The sequence below is a fragment of the Oncorhynchus clarkii genome, chromosome 27, assembly GCF_045791955.1.
Source record: "Oncorhynchus clarkii lewisi isolate Uvic-CL-2024 chromosome 27, UVic_Ocla_1.0, whole genome shotgun sequence".
NCBI classification, from domain to species: domain Eukaryota; kingdom Metazoa; phylum Chordata; class Actinopteri; order Salmoniformes; family Salmonidae; genus Oncorhynchus; species Oncorhynchus clarkii.
In genome coordinates, this window is record NC_092173.1 from 26482818 (window position 1) to 26496806 (window position 13989).

The 13989-nt window shown below is 41.0% G+C and overlaps 1 protein-coding gene across 7 annotated transcripts in view; it reads right to left on the minus strand.

Annotated features, from left to right (window-relative positions):
* Window positions 1–13051, minus strand: part of LOC139385503 (CUE domain-containing protein 1-like) — a 60894-nt gene extending 47843 nt beyond the window's left edge. For 4 of the 7 annotated variants that reach the window (XR_011628959.1, XM_071130611.1, XM_071130617.1 and 1 more), the window contains exon 1: window positions 11511–11743. The gene's annotated coding sequence lies outside the window, so the exon portion shown is untranslated. Of the gene's footprint in view, window positions 1–11200; window positions 11754–12603 lie in introns of those variants that run through there. The other 3 variants (XM_071130614.1, XM_071130613.1, XM_071130612.1) reach the window with 3 other exon arrangements.
* Window positions 13052–13989: the final 938 nt, after the last annotated feature.

Sequence of the window (13989 nt, forward strand, 5' to 3'; positions counted from 1 at the left end):
ATTTTAATCCATGACGGCGTAGTGTGTTACTAATGGTTTTCTTTGAGACTGTGGTCCCAGCTCTCTTCAGGTCATTGACCAGGTCCTTCCGTGTAGTTCTGGGCTGATCCCTCACCTTCCTCATAATCATTGATGCCCCACGAGGTGAGATCTTGCATGGAGCCCCAGACCGAGGGTGATTGACTGTCATCTTGAACTTCTTCCATTTTCTAATAATTGCGCCAACAGTTGTTGCCTTCTCACCAAGCTGCTTGCCTATTGTCCTGTAGCCCATCCCAGCCTTGTGCAGGTCTACAATTTTATCTCTGATGTCCTTACACAGCTCTCTGGTCTTGGCCATTGTGGAGAGGTTGGAGTCTGTTTGATTGAGTGTGTGGACAGGTGTCTTTTATACAGGTAATGAGTTCAAACAGGTGCAGTTAATACAGGTAATGAGTGGAGAACAGGAGGGCTTCTTAAAGAAAAACTAACAGGTCTGTGAGAGCCGGAATTCTTACCGGCAGTGTATCAAATACTTGTTCTCCCCACTGTAACTCTGCAATGTTGGGTTGTATTGGAGAGAGTCTCAGTCTTAAATAATTTTCCACACACAGTCTGTGCCTGTATTTAGTTTTCATGCAAGTGAGGGTCGAGAATCCACTCTCACATAGGTACGTGGTTGCAAAGGGCATCAGTGTCTTAACAGCGCGATTTTCCAAGGCAAGAAACTCTTGAGTGCAGCCCAATCCAGAAATCTGGCGGTGGCTTTTGATTCAACTCAATTTTCACAGAACAGCTTGTTGCAATTTTGATGAGGCTCTCTTGTTCAGATATCGGTAAGTAGACTGGAGGCAGGGCATGGAAAGAATAACGAATCCAGTTGTTTGTCGTCGTCCGTTTTGGGAAAGTACTTGCGTTATTGCACACCCAGCTCACTCGGGTGCTTCGCTATATCACAATTGACATTGTCCGTAAGTTTGAGTTCATTTGCACACAAAAAAAATCATACAATGATGAAAAGATCTGTGTGTTGTCCTTGTTAATGCAGAAAGAGAAGAGCTCCAACTTCTTAATCATAGCCTCAATTTTGTCCCGCACATTGACTATATTGCGGAGAGTCCCTGTGATCCTAGATTCAGATCATTCAGGCAAGAAAAAACATCACCCAGATAGTCCAGTCGTGTGAGAAACTCAACATGCAAGCGGTCAGACAGGTGAAATTTATGGTCAGTAAAGAAAACTTTAAGCTTGTCTCTCAATTCAAAAAAATGTGTCAATACTTTGCCCCTTGATGACCAGCGCACTTCTGTATGTTGTAAAAGCGTTACATGGTCGCTACCCATATCATTGCATTGTGCAGAAAATACACAAGAGTATATTAACAAAGTTAACCATTCCCTTGGCAGCAAGAGCCTCTCGGTGGATGTACCCAAGTGCAATCGGGAGCAACTGCTTGCACGCGTGTTACCACTCCACTATGTCTCCCTGTCATGGCTTTTGCTCCATCAGTACAGATACCAACACATCTTGACCACCAAAGTCCATTTGATGTCACAAAGCTGTCCAGTACTTTAAAAAATATCCTCTCATGTTGTCCTGGTTTCCAGTGGTTTGCAGAAGAGGATGTCTTCCTTAATTGACCCCCCGTAAACATAACGGACATATACCAGGAGCTGTGCCAGGCTGCCACATCTGTTGACTCATCCAGCTGTAACGCATATAATTTACTGGCTTGTATGCGAAGCAGTAATTGTTTCAAAACATCTCCTGCCATGTCACTGATGCGTCGTGAAACAGTGTTGTTTGATGAAGAGATAGTCTGTATAGTTTTTTGGGCCTTTTCCCCCAGCATTGCCCCAGCCATATCCACGGCAGCAGGAAGAATTAAATCCTCCACAATAGTATGGGGCTTGCCTGTCCTAGCCACTTGGTAGCTCACCATATAAAATGCTTCTAACCCCTTCTTATTAATGGTATCTGATGCTTTTATGCGTCTTACTACTCGAAAGTCGTCTTAATTCTCGCTCAAAAAACTCCCGTGGCTTATTTTTCAAATTGTCATGTTTAGTTTCTAAATATCTGCGCAAGAGTGAAGGTTTCCTGTGAGAGAGTATCGGTTAATGTGATTAGATGTTAATTATTTGACGAGGCTACCAGTATTTGACATTGTGTTGTTGTTTCGCTGAATACTAGATGGTTTCATTTTACTTTTGGCAGTGAAACGAAGCTACTCAGGCGAGAAAAAAAACTCACCCAAATGTATAGCCCTGTTGTAAAATATAAATGTACTGTTTGAAGATGTGAAGAAATGTATAAAAAAAAACTATACAATTTATAAATGTATACAAAAAATGTATTAAAAAAAAGTGTATAAATATTTTTTTAAATGTGAATCACATTTTTATTTGGCGTACCCCCGACGGCATTGTACCTTAGTTTGGGAATACCCGGTGTCGATGAAGGGGAGGAGAGGTTAAGTTAAAGAAGGAATTTAAAGGCTTGAGAAATGGATTGTGTATGTGTGCCATTCAGAGGGTGGATGGGAAAGACAAAAGACGTAGGTGCCTTTGAACAGGGTATGGTAATAGGCGCCAGGCACAATAATTTGAGCGTGTCAAGAACTGCAACGCTGCCGGGTTTTTCATGCTCAACAGTGTCAACAGTGTCCTGTATCAAGAATGGTCCACCACCCAAAGGACATCCAGCCAACTTCACACAACTGTTGGAAGCAATGGAGTCAACATGGGCCAGCATCCCTGTGGAACGCTTTTTAACACCTTGTAGAGTCCATGCCCTGACCAATTAAAGCTGTTCTGAAGGCAAAAGGGGATGCATCTCAATATTAGGAAGGTGTTCCTAAGGTTTTGTACACTCAGTGTTGGAGCTAGAAACATAAGCATTTCACTGCACCTGCAAAATACATGTACATAACCAATAACATTTTTATTTTTTTTATTTTACCCCCTTTTTCTCCCCAATTTTGTGGTATCCAATTGTTGTAGTAGCTACTATCTTATCTCATTGCTACAACTCCCGTACAGGCTCGGGAGAGACGAAGGCTGAATGTCATGCGTCCTCCGATACACAACCCAACCAGACGTACTGCTTCTTAACACAGCGCGCATCCAACCCGGAAGCCAGCCGCACCAATATGTCGGAGGCTACACCGTGCACCTGGCAACCTTGGCTAGCGCACTGCGGTCGCGGTCGGTTACGACAGAGCCTGGGCGCGAACCCAGGGACTCTGATGGCACACTGCGCCACCCGGGAGGCCCTCAATAACATTTTTTGAACAGCAGCGTAGGATTGGTGAATTTTTTCAACTTCCAGGTCAGAGGTAAAAAAAAAATTAAAACATAGGAAAAGAAGAAAAAGCGCTGCCTGCCTCCCTGAACCAATTACAGTAATAATTTGTGACCCATAAGCATGATGGGAGTGGGACAGACAAATCAGAGACAACAGAGCACTGAACCAAAGCCTAGTGACTACTGTGACAGTGACAACCCATAATCCTCCTGTTCAATGACTTGGTTCTGGGAACGGAGGAGGAAGAGTGTGAGTGAATGAGGGAGCAGAGCGAGAGATAGAATGTTAGAGAGTGCTTGACTGAGTGAGTGAGTGAGTGAGTGAGTGAGTGAGTGAGTGAGTGAGTGAGTGAGTGAATGAGTGAGTGAGTGGAGGGCACATCGGTGTCAGTAAAAGTGTTATTGGCAATTTCAACCAACCCTCCCTCTCCCATTTGTCGTCCTCCTCTTCCTGTCTTCCTGGAAGCCTTAAATGTGTGTGCCTGCTGCATCTGAACACACGTTATAAAACTAATGACAATAATGGTAATAGCAGGCCCTTTCTGGGCCATCTGTCAGTTTTTACCTCCTACTACCCCAGGGAAGGAGTTGAACAACTCACTGAGATGATTCATGGATCTAATTTCACCCAACACAACCCAGGGAAGAGTGCGCTTGAGATACCCTTTAATGAAATGGCAAATAAATGGCTTGTTTATTTTTTACGTCAAAGCAGAAAGCACCTTTATATTAAGTTGTTTTAAACACAGAAGAAAGTGATAGAACAAAACTTTCCACAGTCAAAAGTTGCATGCTAATACCATGGCTACTAAGACTTGCAAATCAATGTAGGGCTACAGCAGGTAGTGAAAAGAGCCCATAGACCAACCATACTCGTCAATGGGTCCCCTCCCAACCCTTTCATCCCCTTATCCACACAGAACTCTGGGATAGAGGAGAACGTTCCCATGTGGCATCAAATGACCACTGACGATTACCGTGGGGTGACATAGGAGGGGGACAACAAGGGAGAAGGGGGTTATTCAGATGGGCCTCACTCTGGCCCGTCTGCCTGCGTTTCCCAGCATCCCCAGGGAGGGCCAAACAGAGGGTCAGGACTCAGGAGCCATTTGCAAACTGGGGACACTGTGAAGGGGGAAGGTAGTGGTAGCAGCTGTCTGGAACAAGCAGACGTAAAGGAGAAGATGGGGTCAGGTTTTTTTAACATGCCTCCTCCTCCATCAGTCTTTAACTCTGATCATCCCATGGATGAACAGACCATTGGCCTTGTGGGAGACAGAGATCCAGAGGTTATGGGGGTTTCAATGGAGATGGAAATAAACATTTAAATAACTGACACAAACCACTCAAATTCATTAGTATGTAATAACAGTGCAATTACTAAAGTACTATATAGCAATGTAATAACAATGTAATTACTAAAGTACTATATAGCAATGTAATAAGTGTAATTAAAGTACTATATAGCAATGTAATAACGGTGTAATTACTAAAGTACTATATAGCAATGTAATAACAGCGTAATTACTAAAGTACTATATAGCAATGTAATAACGGTGTAATTACTAAAGTACTATATAGCAATGTAATAACGGTGTAATTACTAAAGCACTATATAGCAACGTAATAACGGTGTAATTACTAAAGTACTATATAGCAATGTAATAACAGTGTAATTACTAAAGTACTATATAGCAATGTAATAACAGTATATAGCAATGTAATAACAGTAATTAATTACTAAAGTACTATATAGCAATGTAATAACGGTGTAATTACTAAAGTACTATATAGCAATGTAATAACGGTGTAATTACTAAAGCACTATATAGCAATTACTAAAGTACGTAATAACGGTGTAATTACTAAAGTAAATTACTAAAGTACTATATAGCAATGTAATAACAGTGTAATTACTAAAGCACTATATAGCAACGTAATAACGGTGTAATTACTAAAGCACTATATAGCAACGTAACAACGGTGTAATTACTAAAGCACTATATAGCAACATAATAACGGTGTAATTACTAAAGTACTATATAGCAACGTAATAACGGTGTAATTACTAAAGCAGTATATAGCAACGTAATAACAATGAAATTACTAAAGTACTATATAGCAATGTAATAACGGTGTAATTACTAAAGTACTATATAGCAATGTAATAACAGTGCAATTACTAAAGTACTATATAGCAATGTAATAACGGTGTAATTACTAAAGCACAATATAGCAATGTAATAACAGTGCAATTACTAAAGTACTATATAGCAATGTAATAACAGTGCAATTACTAAAGCACTATATAGCAATGTAATAACAGTGTAATTACTAAAGTACTATATAGCAATGTAATAACAGTGCAATTACTAAAGTACTATATAGCAATGTAATAACAGTGCAATTACTAAAGCACTATATAGCAATGTAATAACAGTGCTACTAGGCAGCAGGGTATCCGTTAGTCAAATGTGGCACCAGACTACGTGACCGGGAAGATTTTTAATTTACAGGCCATTTGAGAAATTTACCAGACCCAAATGCATTGGGTGCATAGGGTGCATAGAGCATCCACCCACTCTACTCAGAATTACAGAAATCACTTTTAGATTCTGGTAATGCATCTTAACAGAACATGCAACTCATGTAATGAAGCAACCAATAAAACGTCACTTTCAAACATTTGCCAAAATGCAATTTGCGGGAAAGCACCAATCTAAACAGAGCAACGGATATCGGTTCCATACGTGACAGAGATGAAAATCTCTGTTAGAAACTTAGAAAGAGGGGGAATCTAAAGATGCAACAATTATGATGGGTTGCTAATATAACTAGGATTATGCCTTTGGCTTCTGGACAACAAAAGAAAGTTGATATGAAAACCAATGGAACAGGAGAGAAATTACTTTGGCGTTGGGTCCAATAGGGAAGTCAAATAAATGTGCTAAAGTTATATAACTACTCCTGTCAATACAGAAATAAATAAAATAATTAAAAATACTTTACCAGAAAGCATGATTTAGCCACAGAGGAATCGAGGAACATTACCTTATTTTAAAAAATAGCTGTGGAGTGTTTCAAATCACAAGCTCGTAGGCTTATGCCTATTTGGGAAGCCTGCAATTTGTGCAGCGCCCGTGGCAATAGGCATAGCTGATTATTGAGTTGCAGATGTCAGTGAAAACCATCTAAAATGTGTAAAGATAATATGTCTTGAGAATAATTAAAACATGTTGAGACAATGGCCTCCTGAGTGGTGCAGAGGACTAAGGCACTGCATCTCAGTGCTAGAGGCGTCACTACAGACCCAGGTTCGATCCCAGGCTCGTCCAGGATTAGGGGATGTTATTGTCCCATTGCGCTCTAGTGACTTGTGGCGGGCCGGGCGCACACACGCTGACTTCGTTCTACAGTGTTTTCTCCGACATACTGGCTTCCGGGTTAAGTGAGCAGTGTGGCTTGGCAGGGTTGTGTTTTGGAGGACGCATGGATCTCGACCTTCGCCTCTCCCGAGTCCGTACGGGAGTTGCAACAATATCACAAAAACGGGGGTAAAAAGTACACCCCAAAAAATAATAAAGTTGAGACGGGGAGTGGTGTGTGGCGAAGATGAGTCGTTTTTTGAGTAGCCCAAGCTCAACTGTCTCCCGCCAATTAATGTGCATTCATTGTTTCCCTGTGTGAATTGTTCGCTCTTTGATTTTTTTTTTTATCAATTCCCAATTATATGTCATCAGTATTAAATGTACTGTTAATCTTGTCATTTGGTTACATACAGTGGGGCAAAAAAGTATTTCGTCAGCCACCAATTGTGCAAGTTCTCCCACTTAAAAAGATGAGAGAGGCCTGTAATGTCTTTTATACTGTTTTCACTGACAAATGTTCATCATAGGTACACTTCAACTATGACAGACAAAATGAGAAAAAAATATCCAGAAAATCACATTGTAGGATTTTTTATGAATTTATTTGCAAATTATGGTGGAAATTAAGTATTTAGTCACCTACAAACAAGCAAGATTTCTGTCTCTCACAAACCTGTAACTTCCTCTTTAAGAGGCTCCTCTGTCCTCCACTCATTACCTGTATTAATGGCACCTGTTTGAACTTATCAGTATAAAAGACACCTGTCCACAACCTCAAACAGTCACACTCCAAACTCCACTATGGCCAAGACCAAAGAGCTGTGAAAGGACACCAGAAACAAAATTGTAGACCTGCACCAGGCTGGGAAGACTGAATCTGCAATAGGTAAGCAGCTTGGTTTGAAGAAATCAACTGTGGGAGCAATTATTAGGAAATGGAAGACATACAAGACCACTGATAATCTCCCTCGATCTGGGGCTCCACGCAAGATCTCACCCCGTGGGGTCAAAATGATCACAAGAACGGTGAGCAAAAATCCCAGAACCACACGGGGGGACCTAGTGAATGACCTGCAGAGAGCTGGGACCAAAGTAACAAAGCCTACCATCAGTAACACACTACGCCGCCAGGGACTCAAATCCTGCAGTGCCAGACGTGTCCCCCTGCTTAAGCCAGTACATGTCCAGGCCCGTCTGAAGTTTGCTAGAGAGCATTTGGATGATCCAGAAGAAGATTGGGAGAATGTCATATGGTCAGATGAAACCAAAATATAACTTTTTGGTAAAAACTCAACTCGTCGTGTTTGGAGGACAAAGAATGCTGAGTTGCATCCAAAGAACACCATACCTACTGTGAAGCATGGGGGTGGAAACATCATGCTTTGGAGCTGTTTTTCTGCAAAGGGACCAGGACGACTGATCCGTGTAAAGGAAAGAATGAATGGGGCCATGTATCGTGAGATTTTGAGTGAAAACCTCCTTCCATCAGCAAGGGCATTGAAGATGAAATGTGGCTGGGTCTTTCAGCATGACAATGATCCCAAACACACCGCACGGGCAACGAAGGAGTGGCTTCGTAAGAAGCATTTCAAGGTCCTTGAGTGGCCTAGCCAGTCTCCAGATCTCAACCCCATAGAAAATCTTTGGAGGGAGTTGAAAGTCCGTGTTGCCCAGCAACAGCCCCAAAACATCACTGCTCTAGAGGAGATCTGCATGGAGGAATGGTCCAAAATATCAGCAACAGTGTGTGAAAACCTTGTGAAGACTTACAGAAAACATTTGACCTCTGTCATTGCCAACAAAGGGTATATAACAAAGTTTTGAGATAAATAAGTATTTGGTCAATAACAAAAGTTTTCCACCATAATTTGCAAATAAATTCATTAAAAATCCTACAATGTGATTTTCTGGATTTTTTTTTCTAATTTTGTCTGTCATAGTTGAAGTGTACCTATGATGAAAATTACAGGCCTCTCTCATCTTTTTAAGTGGGAGAAATTGCACAATTGGTGGCTGACTAAATACTTTTTTGCCCCACTGTCCATTTCTGTTAATGCATGTATTAATTAGTCATTTACTGCTTACAGATTTTTTGATTAACCACTTGACAATTTTGAGAAAAAAAAACGTTACATGAAAATCGTAACTGGCACGCAGAACAGTAGAAATGGTAGGATAAATATAGCCAAGGAGCGCCTTCGGGACAAGTCTCTGAAAGTCCTTGAGTGGCCCAGTCAGAGCCCGGACTTGACCCGATCTAACATTTCTGGAGAGACCTGAAAACATCTGTGCTTCGCTCCCCAGTCAACCTGACAGAGCTTGAGAGGATCTGCAGAGAAGAATGGAAGACACTCCCCAAATACAGGTGTGCCAAGCCTGTAGCGTCATACCCAAGAAGACTCAAGGCTGTAATCGCTGCCAAAGGTGCTTCAACAAAGTACTGATTAAAAGGTCTGAATACCTATGTAAATGTGTTATTTCTGTTTTTTTATTATTCATTTGTTGAAAAAAAAAGTTTGCTGTGTGTGTAGATTGATGATGGGGAACAAAAAATAATTCAATCAATATTTTAGAATAAGGCTGTAACAAAATATGGAAAAAGTCAAGGGGTCTGAATACTTTCCTAATGCACTGTACATCAACTGGTATTTCCATCCATGAATAAACAGCATTATTTTTCAATGGATGTTTTTTCTGCCGGTCATTTTGGCCAGCAACAGTTTAATCAGCTTTTCATATTTTTATTTTTTTTTCTTTGCAATTGACAACTAACATTAACGCTGCTGCACAGGTAACACTTTACGTAAAGTAGGCCCATTACCGAACATATACTAATTTGAAATTGTTGATCCATCCACATGATTGGCTTCACAGTATTGATAATGTGCACGTTTTCAAAAGATGGGGGAGCATTTTAATCACAACAATCAGTTCACTTTGGCACGCTCTGGGACATCATGAGAGTAGGAGGCCAACTGAAGTGCAAACCTTCAGAATACCATCTCTGTGATCTCTCAAGCCATAGGCAGCGGTCCAAAACATTTCTATTGAACGATAAGCGCATCTGACACGCATCTGGAAACATGGTTGTGAGTTCTGTTCAGCCTCACCGGCCAATTCATGGGCTGTCGTCTGAAGCTGTTCTATGGGAAAGAGTCAACCAAAGTGTGAACAAACTCCTGACCCGGAATATTTTGAAACCTATAAATCCAAGAGCACGAAAATAGGAATATTTATGGATTCTCAGTTTAGATTTATGACAGAGTGGCATTAAAGCAGCCAAAATGTTTTGGACATATCAGAGCAGTCTGTGTTACATGAGAATGTCATCATTCTTGACAAAGACATGCTTGGACATCTTATGAACACCATCAATAATTTTGCACTGTTTAGCTGGCAGAGCGTAGGAATGACAGCCAGAACATATTTTGAGCACATTCATGATAAAAAGGCACTATAATTCCATAATTATCGATAAACTAGCCTTACTTGCCATTTTATTGTGAAAGCTTTGTTGGCACATGTGAACTTTCATAATATACTATGTGAGATAATTTAAGTCTCTGCATCTTATTGATAGTAAATACATCTTTACAGTGTGGCGTTATTAAACGGTGAACCATCACATCACAACATTGCTCTAGCAGCTTTCTTGGTTTGTATTGCTGACTAAAATCAGGCACGTGCTGCTAGATGGCTTTATGAACAAATTCCTGTCAACTGCAGGTAACTGCCAAAATAAGTCAAATGGTGTAGTGTCTTGATTGGGTGTTGGGCCACCACGAGCCACCAGAACAACTTCAATGCGACTTGGCATTGATTCTACAAGTGTCTGGAACTCTATTGGAGGGCTGCAACACCCTTCTTCCACAAGAAATTCCATAATTTGGTATTTTGTTGTTAGTGGTGGAAAACGCACTCAGACACAGCTCCATAATCTAAATAAGTGTTCAATTGGGTTGAGATCAGGTGACTGACTGACTGACTGACACACACTTTAAACCCTCTATGCTCCTCTGAGACCCCTCTTTCAAAGTCACTGAGAGTCACTGAGACTTCACTTCTTCTAGCCATGATAGCCCCCCAAAAATGGTAATCTTGGCATTGTTATACTTGACCATAAGCATGATGGGATGTTAAATGCTTAATTAAAAGCAAATACTTTCATAATACCTTGTATCACTCCTTTACCCAAGTGTTTCCTTTATTTTGGCAGTTACCTTTATATGATTGTTTAGGATTTGAGTTTATGATATTAAAACATTCTCTAACATTTACTGCTCATGAGGACAGCTAACGTTAGTCAGCTAAATCAGTGAATGCAAACTAACGTTAGCTTAATGAAGTGGATTGTGTGAAAGGAATGGAAACTGGAGATGTAGGCATTGCAATAATTTGGCTGGCTGAAATACTGTAGTGCATATAAATAGTATGATGCAAATACGATAGCATTTAGTTAAGACAAGGAAGCACATATCTGTTCACTAGCTAGATAACTACGGGTAACGTTAACTACTCGGGACACAACAAAATATGTTTATAACTAACCCTTGTTCTATCTGTGACAAATGTGTCATGGTGCAATCCTGGGACGCTTCTGTTCTTAGGGCCTCGCTGACTCCCAATTCCACAATGAAAACATGGAAAAATCCATCAAGGTTCACCTTACCCAGTGTCCTTTGGATATTCATAATCTTCGTAAACTGAGAACACTTAAAACGTTCCTTCGTTGGCTGTTTTAAATCACTTAGCAAGTAAAACAAATTGGCATCTAGCTGGCGTTAGCTAATGTGGTTATTCCTGATAGCATAACTTGCTAGCTAGCTGGAAAACAACAAATGTAGCTAATGTTACTTACTAATTGAAAAGCAGACAAATGGTTTCCGAAGGGGAACTACGACGGTGATTTCTCCTGTGAATGTTTTTTTTTATTGACAAAAAAAGATTGTGGGTGACTCCCTTCAGTGCCCGTGTTTTGATAGTCCGAATTATTGCAACAGAGAACTGTCCACAAAACTATCCTTATGTTGGTTGATAATAGTAGTAAACCAGAGCAATGGAGAGAAAAAATGTCTGTCAATCGGAGGCACAGAGCCTGCATCGTGTTGTCCCAGAAACAAAGAACAACACAGCTTCCTAGCGGAGAAATGGGAGAAATACAGCAGTGAGCGCATGAGAAAGGGTAGCCTATTACTGTTATAGAGGCTCACGATCAGAATTTGCGCTTCAGTGGAAAGCATGTATGTTTGATGAATGTCTGAAGACATAATGACAGAAATGTACTGCACTTCATTATGAGACAAAAAACACATAGGCCTACCCTTTCCTTCAGATATCCTATATGGTCCTTTTTTAGGTCAGCAATATGTGTGACTGACCTAATTCCTCCCTTTGGTGATATCTATAATGTAGTTAGGACATTTAGCTACTGTTTAGCTACAATAGTTGCCTTGGTAATCAAACATACTTGCTAGTTCAGCTAACCAAACCATCAGGCCTAACTTGCTATTACGAAAATTGAATTAAACAATGCCAATAATGTGGGGGAACTTTTGCTTTCAAAACGTTGCGTAGTGCTTAAGAACAGCCCTTAACAGTGGTATATTTGCCATATACCACACCTCCTCGGGCATTATTGCTTAAATCACTATCAATATCCAAGTTCAACCAATATGTAACCATAATACACAATACAGAATTGTGAAAATATCTGGGGAAACTGTCAAGTGTAAATGTGTTTCTGAATGAGAAGTAAGTGACAAATGCGATGTGTTTTCTTAATGGTAATGAATGGATCCATTATATTGCCACATGCCAGGGCCACAACACAGGCTGCAGAAGGACAGACACACAGCAGCTGCCACATGCCCAGGAGCAGATTCCCAGTGATGGCACAGATGATGTATGTGTGGTGATGACGGAGTGGAATGAGAATGCAAATGAACACTCACCGGCCAGTTTTAGGTACAACCGTCTAGTACCGGGTCGAACCCCTCTTTGCCTCCAGAACAGCATGAATTCGTCTGGGCATGGATTCAACAAGTCGAAAACATTCCACAGGGATATTGGTCCATGCTGACACGACTGCATCACACAGTTGATGCAGATTGGACGGCTGTACACCACCGCCACCAGCCTGTACTATTGATACCAGGCAGGATGTGTCAATGGAACGCGTACCCACTGGAGCCGCTTCTTTTTGTTTTTAGCTGATACAAATTAAACCCGGTGTGGTCTTCTGCTTCAATAGCCCATCCATGACAAGGATCAATGAGTTGTGCGTTCTGCACACCACTGTTGTACTGTGCAGTTATTTGTCTGTTTTGGCCCACCTGTTAGCTTGGACAATTCTTGCCACTCTCCTTCCAACTCTCATCAACAAGCTATTCCTGTTAGCTTGCACAATTCTTGCCACTCTCCTTCCAACTCTCACCAACAAGCTATTTTCGTCCACAGGACTGCCGCTGACTGGATTTTTTTTGTCGCACCCCTTACGGTAAACCCTAGACACTGTAGTGAATGCGTGAAAAGCCCTGGAGGTGCAGACGTTTCTGAAATACTAGATCTGGCCTGCCTGGCACCAACGATCATACCACGCTCAAAGTCACTTAGGTCACTCGTTTTGCCCATTTGAACGTTCAGTCGAACAGTATTTTTTATTTAACTAGACAAATCAGTTAAGAACAAATTATCATTTAGAATGATGGCCTATCAAAAGTCATCCTGCTGGAATGGGGGCTGGGATTAAAAATATAGGACAAAAAACACATTACGACAAGAGAGACACCACACCACTACATAAAGAGAAACCTAAGGCGACAGACAACACAGCAAGCATGGTAGCAACACCACATGGCAACAACACGATAGCAACATAGCATGGCAGCAGCACAACATAATCGCAGCACCAAACATGTTACAAACATTATTGGGCACAGACAACAGCACAAAGGGCAATAAGGTAGAGACAATACATTACGTAAAGCAGCCACAAGTGTCAGTAAGAATGTCCATGATTGAGTCTTTGAATGAAGAGCATTCAAAACGGAAAGCCAGTCCATCGCATTTAACCATGGCAAGGTGACTGGGAATATGGCCGAATACAAACAGTGTAGTTATTCCCTCCGAAAAGCAATCAAACCGGCAAAACGTCAGTATAGAGACAAAGTGGAATCGCAATTCAACGGCTCAGACACGAGACACAGAGTGGTAAGAAAAGGTTCGTGAACCTTTTGAAAATACCCAGATTTCTACAGAAATTGGTCATAAAGTATAATCTGAGCTTCATCTAAATCACAACAATAGACAAACACATTCTGCTTAAACTAATAACATTC